At 39.7% G+C, this 13,886-nt stretch overlaps 1 non-coding gene across 1 annotated transcript; it reads right to left on the bottom strand.

The window, feature by feature from the left end:
• Positions 1-5,556: 5,556 nt before the first annotated feature.
• LOC130959918 (small nucleolar RNA R71) lies at positions 5,557-5,664 on the bottom strand. The gene has a single exon (XR_009078907.1). It is a non-coding gene; the product is annotated as a small nucleolar RNA R71 (small nucleolar RNA).
• Between the last annotated feature and the right edge of the window lie 8,222 nt (positions 5,665-13,886).

The following is a 13,886-nucleotide window of genomic DNA, read 5'->3' as shown; positions in this document are numbered from 1 at the left end:
CATCAAATGGAGAGCCTTGCTGAATTCAGGCACCTATATGAAGCCAGAAATGTATCAAGAGGGGAATATGACTGCTATGCACAAACTAATTTGAGCTACTTGTATAATGCAGTAGCCAACATGAATCCCAATTATCCCACCTATTTGTAGAAATTAGAGGAACTCAGCGCACGGTAAGAGGAAATCGCATACCAGCACAAAGAAAGTGTGAAGTCCTACATGAGAAGGCTTGGATTCTGGAAGCCCAAGGACAAGAAAGCACAAGAAGGATCCTCCAAGAAGGAAGAAGATGACTCCTCCCCTTCCAAGAAGAAAGACAAAGGAAAGGGGCCAATGAACTGAAGATTTAAGCTGCTCAAGGTTGTTAAGTCACATGGTTGACACTCTCTAATTTCTGAATCATGTTTAAGCTTTGGTTTGATTTACTTTCTGTCAAGAATAAATAGTCATGCTAGGGTAGTTTATGTTTTCTACTTAGTTTTATTTCATGCTTGAAGTCCTTTATGAGTCCTTTAAACTACAAGAAAGAAAATGCAATGTATTTCAAGTCTTCATTTTCAACATAAATAAAGTAGAGCTTGTCTCCATAAGAGTTGCTGTGAGCTGTGAAAAAACAAGAGTAAGAGAGACCAAGGCCAAGAGAGATCATTCAATAAACTAAGAAACAAGGAACTAAGTGTAGAACCCTGAATGAACTAAAAAAAGAAAATGAGTCATGGAAAGCAACTAGTCTTAGAAGGTATAACATGAAAAAGTTAAGGGGTACTCCATGAATATCCATAGAACCAAGAAGTAGTAAGCAATAAAGACCCAAGGCTCTGAGCATCAACTACTAGGATGGGAAAGAAACATTAAAAAGCTCAAAAAGAGTTAAAGATCCTAGTAGATGCTTGTGGTGAAGATGTGTCAAGAAGAGACCTGGGCAAGTAAATTCTTAGGGGTGTTTCAACATCTAATACCCTAAAACCAACTGGTTTGGGAGTGCTAATTGAAAGCCTAATTGTAGGGTTGTCTTGAAACAAAACACTTAGAGTCGTGGTCAAGAAAGCACAACCAAAAAGAAAGTGAAACAACTCTTACTACTTCAAGGTGACAATCAATAGAAAGGACCCCTGAAGCTTATACTTGAAAGAACCCTCAAAGATCTAAGAGTTCTTTATGACATTAAAACATTCATACATATGTTGAACACTTAGTCCTACCCTTAGTCATGTTGCATTCATTCAAGGCCAAGGTCTCAATTCATAACAGACCTACTCACATTAATTTTCTTGGGACAAGCAAAGCTTAAGTTTGGTGTTGTGATGACTTGCATCATCTACCCTTCTTTCTTGAATAGGAGAACCATAAAAGAGCATAAATCTCATTTGATCATTGAAATTCATGCATTATTTGATGAATATTATGGTATATTACTTTGAGATGAGTTGTGCTGAATTTCAGGTGAAAAAGACTCCAAAAAGGGGAAGAAAACAACAAAAATGAGCTAGGCGTGTGAAGCGGGCATGCCACTTAGAGCAAGTGCCACAAAAATGAACTAGCGTGCCACGTCAAGAGCTGGGCGTGGCATGCCAGTACTAAATTCCAGAGGAGGATTCTCGAGCATTCATATGGGCGTGGCACCCCAAGAACTGGGCGTGGCACGCTAGTACAAAGTTCCAGAGAGCAACAATGAGGACACTAAAGGGGGCGTGGCACGCCAGGTTGGGCGTGGCACGCCTAACCCATCACTTTCTATGGGTGTGCCACTTGAGCCAAGGGGCGTGGCATGCCAACTCATCATCCCAGGAGGAACACTTACCATGGGCGTGCCACTTGGTATCGAAGGCTGATGAGTGGATAATTAATACGCTTTTTGGCATTGTTTTTAGGTAGTTTTTAGTAGGATCTAGCTACTTTTAGGGATGTTTTCATTAGTTTTTATGCAAAATTCACATTTCTAGACTTTACTATGAGTTTGTGTGTTTTTCTGTGATTTCAGGTATTTTCTGGCTGAAATTGAGGAACCTGAGCAAAAGTCTGATAGGAGGCTGACAAAGGACTGCTGATGCTATTGGATTCTGACCTCCCTGCACTCAAAATGGATTTTCTAGAGCTATAGAATTCCAAATGGTGCACTATCAACGTCGTTGAAAAGTAGACATCCAGAGCTTTCCAGCAATATATAATGGTTCATACTTTGTACGAGCTTAGACGATGCAAAGTGGCGTTCAACGTCAGTTTCATGCTGCATTCTGGAGTAAAACGCCAGAAACACGTCACAAACCAGAGTTAAATGCCAAAAACACGTTACAACTTGGCGTTTAACTCCAAGAGAAGCCTCTGCACGTGTAAAGCTCATGCTTAGCCGAAGCACATACCAAAGTGGGCCCCGGAAGTGGATTTCTGCACTTAGACTTATTTCTGTAAACCCTAGTAGCTAGTCTAGTATAAATAGGACTTTTTACTATTGTATTTTCATCTTTGGACGTCTAGTCTTTGATCATTCGGTCTTTTGATCACTCATGGGGGCTGGCCATTCGGCCATGCCTGGACCACCACTTATGTATTTTCAACGGTTGAGTTTCTACACACCATAGATTAAGGTGTGGAGCTTTGCTGTACCTCAAGTTTTAATGCAAAGTACTACTATTTTCTATTCAATTCATGCTTATTCTTATTCTAAGATATTTGCTGCCCTTCAACCTGATAGATGTGATGATCCGTGATACTCATCATCATCCGCCCTTATGAACGCGTGATTGACAACCACTTCCATTCTACCTTAGACCGAGCGCATATCTCTTGGATTCCTTGATCAGAATCTTCGTGGTATAAGCTAGAATTATTGGCAGCCATTCTTGAGAATCCAAAAAGTCTAAACCTTGTCTGTGGTATTCCGAGTAGGATTCAAGGATTGAATGACTGTGATGAGCTTTAAACTCGCGATTGTTGGGCATGGTGACAAACGCATAAGAATCAATGGATTCTATTCCGACATGATCGAGAACCGACAGATGATTAGCCGTGCTGTGATAGAGCATTTGGACCATTTTCACTAAGAGGATGGGATGTAGCCATTGATAACGGTGATGCCCTACATACAGCTTGCCATGGAAAGGAATATGAAGAATTGGATGAAAGCAGTAGGAAAGCAGAGATTCGACAGGAACAAGCATCTCTATGCACTTATCTGAAATTTCCACCATTGAATTTCATAAGTATCTCTATCTTTATTTAATGCTTTATTTATTATTATTTTCAAAAACCATTATAAACCATTTAAATCCGCCTAACTAAGATTTACAAGATGACCATAGCTTGCTTCATACTAACAATCTCCGTGGGATCGACCCTTACTCACGTAAGGTATTATTTGGATGACCCAGTGCACTTGCTGGTTAGTTGTGCGGAGTTGTGACAAAGTGTGATTCACGTTTGAGAGCGCTACCAAGTTTTTGGCGCCATTGTTGATGATCACAATGTCGTGCACCAAATTTTTGGCGCCGTTGCCGGGGATTGTTCGAGTTTGGACAACTGACGGTGCATCTTATTGCTCAGATTAGGTAATTTTTCTTTCAAAAATTTTTCAAAAATCTTTCAAAATTTTTTTGTTTATTTTCGTTTTTCTAAAAATAATATTCAAAAAAATCCAAAAAAATAATAAAATCATAAAAATAAAAAATGTTTTGTGTTTCTTGTTTGAGTCTAACGTCAAATTTTAAGTTTGGTGTCAATTGCATGTTTTTTTTTTTGAAAAAAAAATATGCATTTTTCAAAAATTCATGCATGTGTTCTTCATAATCTTCAAGTTGTTCTTGGCAAGTCTTCTTTTTTGATCTTGATATTTTCTTGTTTTGTGTCTTTTGTTGTTTTTCATATGCATTCTTGAATCCTTAGTATCTAAGCATGAAAAATTTCTAAGTTTGGTGTCTTGCATGTTTTCTTTTCTTGAAAATTTTTCAAAAATATGTTCTTGATGTTCATCTTGACATTCAAAGTGTTCTTGGTGTTCATCTTGACATTCATAGTGTTCTTGCATGCATCATGTGTTTTGATTCATAATTTTCATGTTGTGAGTCATTTTTGTATTTTTCTCTCTCATCATTAAAAATTCAAAAATAAAAAATATATTTCCCTTATTTCTCTCATAAAATTCGAAATTTTGGGTTGACTTAGTCAAAAAAATTTTAAAATAAGTTGTTTCTTGTTAGTCAAGTCAAATTTTCAATTTTAGAAATCCTATCTTTTTAAAATCTTTTTCAAAAATCAAATCTTTTTCAATTTTTTATGATTTTCGAAAATTTAAAAATATTTTTCAAAATCTTTTTCTTATTTTTATCTCATAATTTTCGAAACTTTACTAACAATTAATATGATTGATTCAAAAATTTGAAGTTTGTTACTTTCTTGTTAAGAAATGTTCAATCTTTAAATTCTAGAATCATATCTTTTAGTTTCTTGTTAGTCAAGTAATCAATTTTAATTTTAAAAAAAAATTAAATCTTTTTCAAAATAAAATTCAATCATATCTTTTCTATCATATCTTTTCAAATAATAGCTTTTTCAAAAATTTGATTTCAAAATATCTTTTCTAACTTCTTATCTTTTCAAAATTGATTTTCAAATCTTTTTTAACTAACTAATTGACTTTTTTTGTATTCTTATCTTTTTCAAAATCACCTAACTGCTTTTCTCTTTCTAATTTTCGAAAATCACCTCCCTCTTTTTCAAAAATCTTTTAATTAACTAATTGTTTCAAATTTTAATTTTAATTTTACTTCTTCTCTTAATTTTCAAAAATCACTAACCTGTTTTCAAAAATAATTTTCGAAAACTCTTCTCTCTCATCTTCTTCTATTTATTTATTTATTTACTAACACTTCTCTTCTACTCAAGAATTCGAACCTATTCCTCCCCCTTATGTTTGGATTCTTACCTTTTCCTTCTTCTATTCCTTTCTTCTTCTACTAACATAAAAGAATCTCTATACTATGACATAGAGGATTCCTCTTCCTTTTTTGTTCTCTTCTTTTTCATATGAGCAGGAACAAGGAAAAAGGCATTATTGTTGAAGTTGATCCTGAACCTGAAAGGACTCTGAAGAGGAAACTAAGAGAAGTTAAAATACAATAATCCAGAGACAACCTTACTGAAATTTTCGAACAAGAAAAGGATATGGCAGCCGAACCTAACAACAATAATGCAAGGAGGATGCTTGGTGACTATACTACACTTACTTCCAAATTTGATGGAAGAAGCATCTTAATCCATGCCATTGGAGTAAACAATTTTGAGCTGAAACCTCAACTAGTTGCTATAATGCAACAGAACTGCAAGTTTCATGGACTTCTATCAGAAGATCCCTATCAGTTTTTAACTGAGTTCTTGCAGATCTGTAAGACTGTTAAGACTAATGGAGTAGATCCTGAAGACTACAGGCTCATGCTTTTTCCTTTTGTTGTAAGAGACAGAGCTAGAACATGGTTGGACTCACAACCTAGAGATAGCCTGGACTCTTGGGATAAGCTGGTCACGGCCTTCTTGGCTAATTTCTTTCCTCCTCAAAGGCTGAGCAAGCTTAGAGTGGATGTTCAGACCTTCAAACAAAAAGATGGTGAATCCCTCTATGAAGCTTGGGAAAGATACAAGCAGATGACCAAAAGGTGTCCTTCTGACATGCTTTCAGAGTGGACCATTTTGGATATATTCTATTATGGTCTATCTGAGTTCTCTAAGTTGTCACTGGACCATTCTACAGGTGGATCCATTCACCTAAAGAAAACGCCTGTAGAAGCTCAAGAACTTATTGACATGGTTGCAAATAACCAATTCATGTACACTTCTGACAGGAATTTTGTGAATAATGGGACGCCTCAGAGGAAGGGAGTTCTTGAAATTGATGCTCTGAATGTCATATTGGCTCAGAATAAAATATTGACTCAGTAAGTCAACATGATTTCTCAAAGTCTGAATGGATGGCAAAATGCATCCAACAGTACTAAAGAGGCATCTTCTGAAGAAGAAGCTTATGATCCTGAGAACCCTACAATAGCAGAGGTGAATTACATGGGTGAACCTTATGGAAACACCTATAATTCCTCATGGAGAAATTATCCAAATTTCTCATGGAAGGATCAACAAAAGTCCCAACAAGGCTTTAATAATGGTGGAAGAAATAGGCTCAGTAATAGCAAGCCTTTTCCATCATCTTCTCAACAACAGATAGAGAATTCTGAGCAGAGCACCTCTAGCTTAGCAAACATAGTCTCTGATCTGTCTAAGGCCATTTTAAGTTTCATGAGTGAAACAAGGTCCTCCATCAGAAATTTGGAGGCACAAGTGGGCCAGCTGAGTAAGAAAGTCACTGAAACTCCTCTTAGTACTCTCCCAAGCAATACTGAAGAGAATCCGAAAAGAGAGTGCAAGGCCATTGACATAATCAAAATGGCCGAACCTAGAGAGGAAGGGGAGGACATGAATCCCAATGAGGAAGACCTCATGGGACGTCTCCCAAACAATAAGGATTTCCCTAGTGAGGACTTGAAGGAATCTGAGGCTCATATAGAGATCATAGAGATTCCATTAAACCTCCTTCTACCACTCATGAGCTCTGAAAACTATTCTTCCTCTGAAGAGGATGAAGATGTAACTAGAGAGCAAGTTGCTCAATATCTAGGAGCTATCATAAAGCTGAATGCCAAGTTATTTGGTCATGAGACTTGGGAAGATGCACCTCCCTTGCTCATTAGTGAACTAGATACATGGGTTCAACAAACTTTACCTCTAAAGAAACAAGATCCTGGTAAATTCTTAATACCCTACACCATGGGCACCATGACCTTTGAGAAGGCTCTATGTGACCTGGGATCAGGTATAAATCTTATGCCACTCTCTGTAATGGAGAAACTGGGGATCTTTAAGGTACAGGCTGCCAAATTCTCATTACAATTGGCAAACAAGTCAGTAAGACAAGCTTATGGATTGGTAGAGGACGTGTTAGTAAAGGTTAAAGGCCTTTACATCCCTGCTGATTTCATAATCCTAGACACTAGGAGGGAGGAGGATGAATGTATCATCCTTGGAAGACCCTTCTTAGCCACAATAGGAGCTGTGATTGATGTTAACAGAGGAGAATTAGTCCTTCAATTGAATGGGGACTACCTTGTGTTTAAGGCTGGTGCACGAAATTGTGATCACTACAACTTCGCACAACTAACCAGCAAGTGCACTGGGTCGTCCAAGTAATAAACCTTACGCGAGTAAGGGTCGATCCCACGGAGATTGTTGGTATGAAGCAAGCTATGGTCACCTTGCAAATCTTAGTCAGGCAGACTCAAATGGGTATAGATGATGAATAAAACATAAAGATAAAGATAGAGATACTTATGTATATCATTGGTGAGAACTTCAGATAAGCATATGAAGATGCCTTCCCTTCCGTCTCTCTGCTTTCCTACTGTCTTCATCCAATCCTTCTTACTCCTTTCCATGGCAAGCTTATGCAAGGGTTTCACCATTGTCAGTGGCTACCTCCCATCCTCTCAGTGGAAATGTTCAACGCACCCTGTCACGGCACGGCTATCCATCTGTCAGTTCTCGTTCTGGCCAGAATAGAATCCAGTGATTCTTTTGCGTCTGTCACTAACGCCCTACCTGCTAGGAGTTTGAAGCACGTCACAGTCATTCAATCATTGAATCCTACTCAGAATACCACAGACAAGGTTAGACCTTCCGGATTCTCTTGAATGCCGCCATCAGTTCTTGCCTATACCACGAAGACTCTGATCTCACGGAATGGCTGGCTCGTTTGTCAGGCGAGCACTCGGTTGTCAGGCGATCAACCATGCATCGTGTATCAGGAATCCAAGAGATAAACACTAGAGCCTTGTTTGCTTGTAGAACAGAAGTGGTTGTCAGTCACTTTGTTCATAAGTGAGAATGATGATGAGTGTCACGGATCATCACATTCATCAAGTTGAAGAACAAGTGATATCTTGGACAAAGAACAAGCGGAATTGAATAGAAGAACAATAGTAATTGCATTAATACTCGAGGTACAGCAGAGCTCCACACCTTAATCTATGGTGTGTAGAAACTCCACCGTTGAAAATACATAAGAACAAGGTCTAGGCATGGCCGAATGGCCAGCCTCCCAAAGTGATCAAAAGATCTAAAGAAAAAGGTTCCAAAGATCAGAAGATTTCAAATACAATAGTAAAAGGTCCTACTTATAGAAAACTAGTAGCCTAAGGTGTACAAAGATGAGTAAATGACATAAAAATCCACTTCCGGGCCCACTTGTGTGTGCTTGGGCTGAGCAATGAAGCATTTTCGTGTAGAGACTCTCCTTGGAGTTAAACGCCAGCTTTTATGCCAGTTTGGGCGTTTAACTCCCATTTTTGTGCCAGTTCCGGCGTTTAACGCTGGGATTTCTGAGGGTGACTTTGAACGCCGGTTTGGGCCATCAAATCTTGGGCAAAGTATGGACTATCATATATTGATGGAAAGCCCAGGATGTCTACTTTCCAACGCCGTTGAGAGCGTGCCAATTGGGCTTCTGTAGCTCCAGAAAATCCACTTCGAGTGCAGGGAGGTCAGAATCCAACAGCATCTGCAGTCCTTTTCAGTCTCTGAATCAGATTTTTGCTCAGGTCCCTCAATTTCAGCCAGAAAATACCTGAAATCACAGAAAAACACACAAACTCATAGTAAAGTCCAGAAAAGTGAATTTTAACTAAAAACTAATAAAATATACTAAAAACTCAACTCAAACTACTAAAAACATACTAAAAATAATGCCAAAAAGCGTACAAATTATCCGCTCATCACAACACCAAACTTAAATTGTTGCTTGTCCTCAAGCAACTGAAGATCCAAATAGGATAAAAAGAAGAGAATATGCAATGAACTCCAAAAACATCTGTGAAGATCAGTATTAATTAGATGAGCGAGGCTTTTAGCTTTTTGCCTCTGAATAGTTTTGGCATCTCACTCTATCCTTTGAAATTCAGAATGATTGGCTTCTTTAGGAACTCAGAATCCAGATAGTGTTATTGATTCTCCTAGTTATGTATGATGATTCTTGAACACAGCTACTTATTGAGTCTTGGCTGTGGCCCAAAGCACTCTGTCTTCCAGTATTACCACCAGATACATACATGCCACAGACACATAATTGGGTGAACCTTTTCAGATTGTGACTCAGCTTTGCTAGAGTCCCCAACTAGAGGGGTCTAGGGTTCTTAAGCACACTCTTTTTGCCTTGGATCACAACTTTATTTCTTTCTTTTTCTTTCTTTTTCGTTTTTTTTTTTCACTGCTTTTTCTTGCTTCAAGAATCATTTTTATGATTTTTCAGATCCTCAGTAACATGTCTCCTTTTCATCATTCTTTCAAGAGCCAACAATCATAAACCACAAATTCAAAAGACATATGCACTGTTCAAGCATACATTCAGAGAACAAAAGTGTTGCCACCACATCAAAATAATTAGACTATTATAAAATTCAAAATTCATGCAATTCTTATCTTTTTTCAATTAAGAACATTGTTTATTTAAGAAAGGTGATGGATTCATAGGACATTCATAACTTTAAGGCATAGACACTAAGACACTAATGGTCATAAGACACAAACATAGATAATATAAGCACTAAATTCGAAAAACAAGATAATAAAGAACAAGGAGATTAAAGAACGGGTCCACCTTAGTGATGGCGGCTTGTTCTTCCTCTTGAAGGTCTTATGGAGTGCTTGAGCTCCTCAATGTCTCTTCCTTGTCTTTGTTGCTCCTCTCTCATGATTCTTTGATCTTCTCTAATTTCATGGAGGAGAATGGAGTGTTCTTGATGCTCCACCCTTAGTTGTCCCATGTTGGAACTTAATTCTCCTAGGGAGGTGTTTAGTTGCTCCCAATAGTCTTGTGGAGGAAAGTGCATCCCTTGAGGTATCTCAGGGATCTCATGATGAGAGGGGTCCCTTGTTTGCTCCATCCTTTTCTTAGTGATGGGCTTGTCCTCATCAATGGGGATGTCTCCTTCTATGTCAACTCCAACTGAATAACAGAGGTGACAAATGAGATGAGGAAAGGCTAACCTTGCCAAGGTGGAGGACTTGTCCGCCACCTTATAGAGTTCTTGGGCTATAACCTCATGAACTTCCACTTCTTCTCCAATCATGATGCTATGAATCATGATGGCCCGGTCTAGAGTAACTTCGGACCGGTTGCTAGTGGGAATGATTGAGCGTTGGATAAACTCCAACCATCCTCTAGCCACGGGTTTGAGGTCATGCCTTCTCAATTGAACCGGCTTCCCTCTTGAATCTCTCTTCCATTGGGCGCCCTCTTCACATATGACTGTGAGGACTTGGTCCAACCTTTGATCAAAGTTGACCCTTCTAGTGTAAGGATGTTCATCTCCTTGCATCATGGGCAAGTTGAATGCTAACCTTACATTTTCCAGACTAAAATCCAAGTATTTCCCCCGAACCATAGTAAGCCAATTCTTTGGATCCGGGTTCACACTTTGATCATGGTTCTTGGTGATCCATGCATTGGCATAGAACTCTTGAACCATCAAGATTCCGACTTGTTGAATGGGGTTGGTAAGAACTTCCCAACCTCTTCTTCGGATCTCATGTCGGATCTCCGGATATTCACTCTTTTTGAGTGAAAAAGGGACCTCGGGGATCACATTCTTCAAGGCCACAACTTCATAGAAGTGGTCTTGATGCACCCTTGAGATGAATCTCTCCATCTCCCATGACTCGGAGGTGGAAGCTTTTGCCTTCCCTTTCCTCTTTCTAGAGGTTTCTCCGGCCTTGGATTCCATAAATGGTTATGGAAAAACAAAAAGCAACGCTTTTACCACACCAAACTCAAAAGGTTTGCTCGTCCTCGAGCAAAAGAAGAAAGAAGAGAGTAGAAGAAGAAATGAGGGAGAAGGGAAAGGCTTTGTGTTCGGCCAAAGAGGGGAGAAGTGGTGTTTATGTTGTGTGAAAATGAAGTGGTGAAGGAGGGTATATATAGGAGAGGGGGGTCATGGTTCGGTCATGTATGGGTGGGTTTGGGAGGGAAAGTGGTTTGAATTTGAAGGGTGAGGTAGGTGGGGTTTTATGAAGGATGGATGTGAGTGGTGAAGAGAAAGATGGGATTTGATAGGTGAAGGGTTTTTGGGGAAGAGGTATTGAGGTGATTGGTGAATGGGTGAAGAAGAGAGAGGGTGGTGGGGTTGGTGGGGATCCTGTGGGGTCCACAGATCCTGAGGTGTCAAGGAAAAGTCATCCCTGCACCAAATGGCATTCAAAATCACGTTTTGAGCCAATTCTGGCGTTAAACGCCGGGCTGGTGCCCATTTCTGGCATTTAACGCCAGGTTCTTGCCCTTTTCTGGCGTTTAACGCCAGTCTGGTGCCCCTTTCTGGCGTTAAACACCAGAATGGTGCCAGACTGGGCGTTAAACGCCCAACTGCTAACCTTACTGGCGTTTAAACGCCAGCAACATCTTCCTCCAGGGTGTGCTGTTTTTCTTCCTATTTTTCATTCTGTTTTTGCTTTTTCAATTGATTTTGTGACTTCTCATGATCATCAACCTACAAAATAAAATAAAATAACAAAAGAGAATAGACAAAATATAATCATTGGGTTGCCTCCTAACAAGCGCTTCTTTAATGTCAGTAGCTTGACAGAGGGCTCTCATGGAGCCTCACAGATACTCAGAGCAATGTTGGAACCTCCCAACACCAAACTTAGAGTTTGAATGTGGGGGTTCAACACCAAACTTAGAGTTTGGTTGTGGCCTCCCAACACCAAACTTAGAGTTTGACTGTGGGGGCTCTACTTGACTCTGATTTGAGAGAAGCTCTTCATGCTTCTTCTCCATGGTGACAGAGGGATATCCTTGAGCCTTAAACACAAAGGATTCTTCATTCACTTGAATGATCAGTTCACCTCTATCAACATCAATCACAGCCTTTGCTGTGGCTAGGAAGGGTCTGCCAAGGATGATGGATTCATCCATGCACTTCCCAGTCTCTAGGATTATGAAATCAGTAGGGATGTAATGGTCTTCAATCTTCACCAAAACCTCCTCTACAAGTCCATGAGCTTGTTTTCTTGAGTTGTCTGCCATCTCTAATGAGATTTTTGTAGCTTGCACCTCAAAGATCCCTAGCTTCTCCTTTACAGAGAGAGGCATGAGGTTTACACTTGACCCTAAGTCACACAGAGCCTTCTTGAAGGTCATGGTGCCTATGGTACAAGGTATGGAAAACTTCCCAGGATCTTGTCTCTTTTGAGGTAATTTCTGCCTAGACAAGTCATCCAGTTCTTTGGTGAGCAAAGGGGGTTCATCCTCCCAAGTCTCATTTCCAAATAACTTGTCATTTAGCTTCATGATTGCTCCAAGGTATTTAGCAACTTGCTCTTCAGTGACATACTCATCCTCTTCAGAGGAAGAATACTCATCAGAGCTCATGAAAGGCAGAAGTAAGTCCAATGAAATCTCTATGGTCTCATTTTGAGCCTCAGATTCCCATGGTTCCTCATTGGGGAACTCAGTGGAGGTCAGTGCACGCCCATTGAGGTCTTCCTCAGTGGCGTTCACTGCCTTTCCTTCCTCTCCAAATTCGGCCATGTTGATGGCCTTGCACTCTCCTTTTGGATTTTCTTCTGTATTGCTTGGAAGAGTGATGAGCGGATAATTTGTACGCTTTTTGGCATTGTTTTTAGTATGTTTTTAGTATCTTTTAGTTAGTTTTTAGTATATTTTTATTAGTTTTTAATTAAAATTTACTTTTCTGGACTTTACTATGAGTTTGTGTGTTTTTCTGTGATTTCAGGTATTTTCTGGCTGAAATTGAGGGATCTGAGCAAAAATCTGATCCAGAGACTCAAAAGGACTGCAGATGCTGTTGGATTCTGACCTCCCTGCACTCGAAGTGGATTTTCTGGAGCTACAGAAGCCTAATTGGCGCGCTCTCAACGGCGTTGGAAAGTAGACATCCTGGGCTTTCCAGAAATATATGATAGTCCATACTTTGCCCAAGATTTGATGGCCCAAACCGGCGTTCAAAGTCACCTCAAGAAATTCCAGCGTTAAACGCCGGAACTGGCACCTAAATGGGAGTTAAACGCCCAAACAGGCATAAAAACTGGCGTTTAACTCCAAGGAGAGTCTCTACACGAAAATGCTTCATTGCTCAGCCCAAGCACACACCAAGTGGGCCCGGAAGTGGATTTTTATGTCATTTACTCATCTTTGTACACCTTAGGCTACTAGTTATCTATAAGTAGGACCTTTTACTATTGTATCTGTAGACTTTGGTAGCTATCTTCGTTTTATGCTATCTTAGATCATTGGGAGGCTGGCCATTCGGCCATGCCTAGACCTTATGCTTATGTATTTTCAACGGTGGAGTTTCTACACACCATAGATTAAGGTGTGGAGCTCTGCTGTACCTCGAGTATTAATGCAATTACTATTGTTCTTCTATTCAATTCCGCTTGTTCTTTGTCCAAGATATCACTTGTTCTTCAACTTGATGAATGTGATGATCCGTGACACTCATCATCATTCTCACTCATGAACAAGGTGACTGACAACCACTCTTGTTCTACAAGCATATGAGGCTTAGTGAATATCTCTTGGATTCCTGATTGCACGATGCATGGTGATCGCCTGACAACCGAGTGCTCGCCTGACAAACGAGCCAACCATTCCGTGAGATCAGAGTCTTCGTGGTATAGGCGAGAACTGATGGCGGCATTCAAGAGAATCCGGAAGGTCTAACCTTGTCTGTGGTATTCTGAGTAGGATTCAATGATTGAATGACTGTGACGTGCTTCAAACTCCTGAGGGCGGGGCGTTAGTGACAGACACAAAAGAATCACTGGATTCTATTCCG

Source organism: Arachis stenosperma, unplaced genomic scaffold (assembly GCF_014773155.1).
Source record: "Arachis stenosperma cultivar V10309 unplaced genomic scaffold, arast.V10309.gnm1.PFL2 arast.V10309.gnm1.Scaffold_100025, whole genome shotgun sequence".
In the NCBI taxonomy this organism is placed as follows: domain Eukaryota; kingdom Viridiplantae; phylum Streptophyta; class Magnoliopsida; order Fabales; family Fabaceae; genus Arachis; species Arachis stenosperma.
This window is presented reverse-complemented; position numbering and strand designations above follow the sequence as displayed.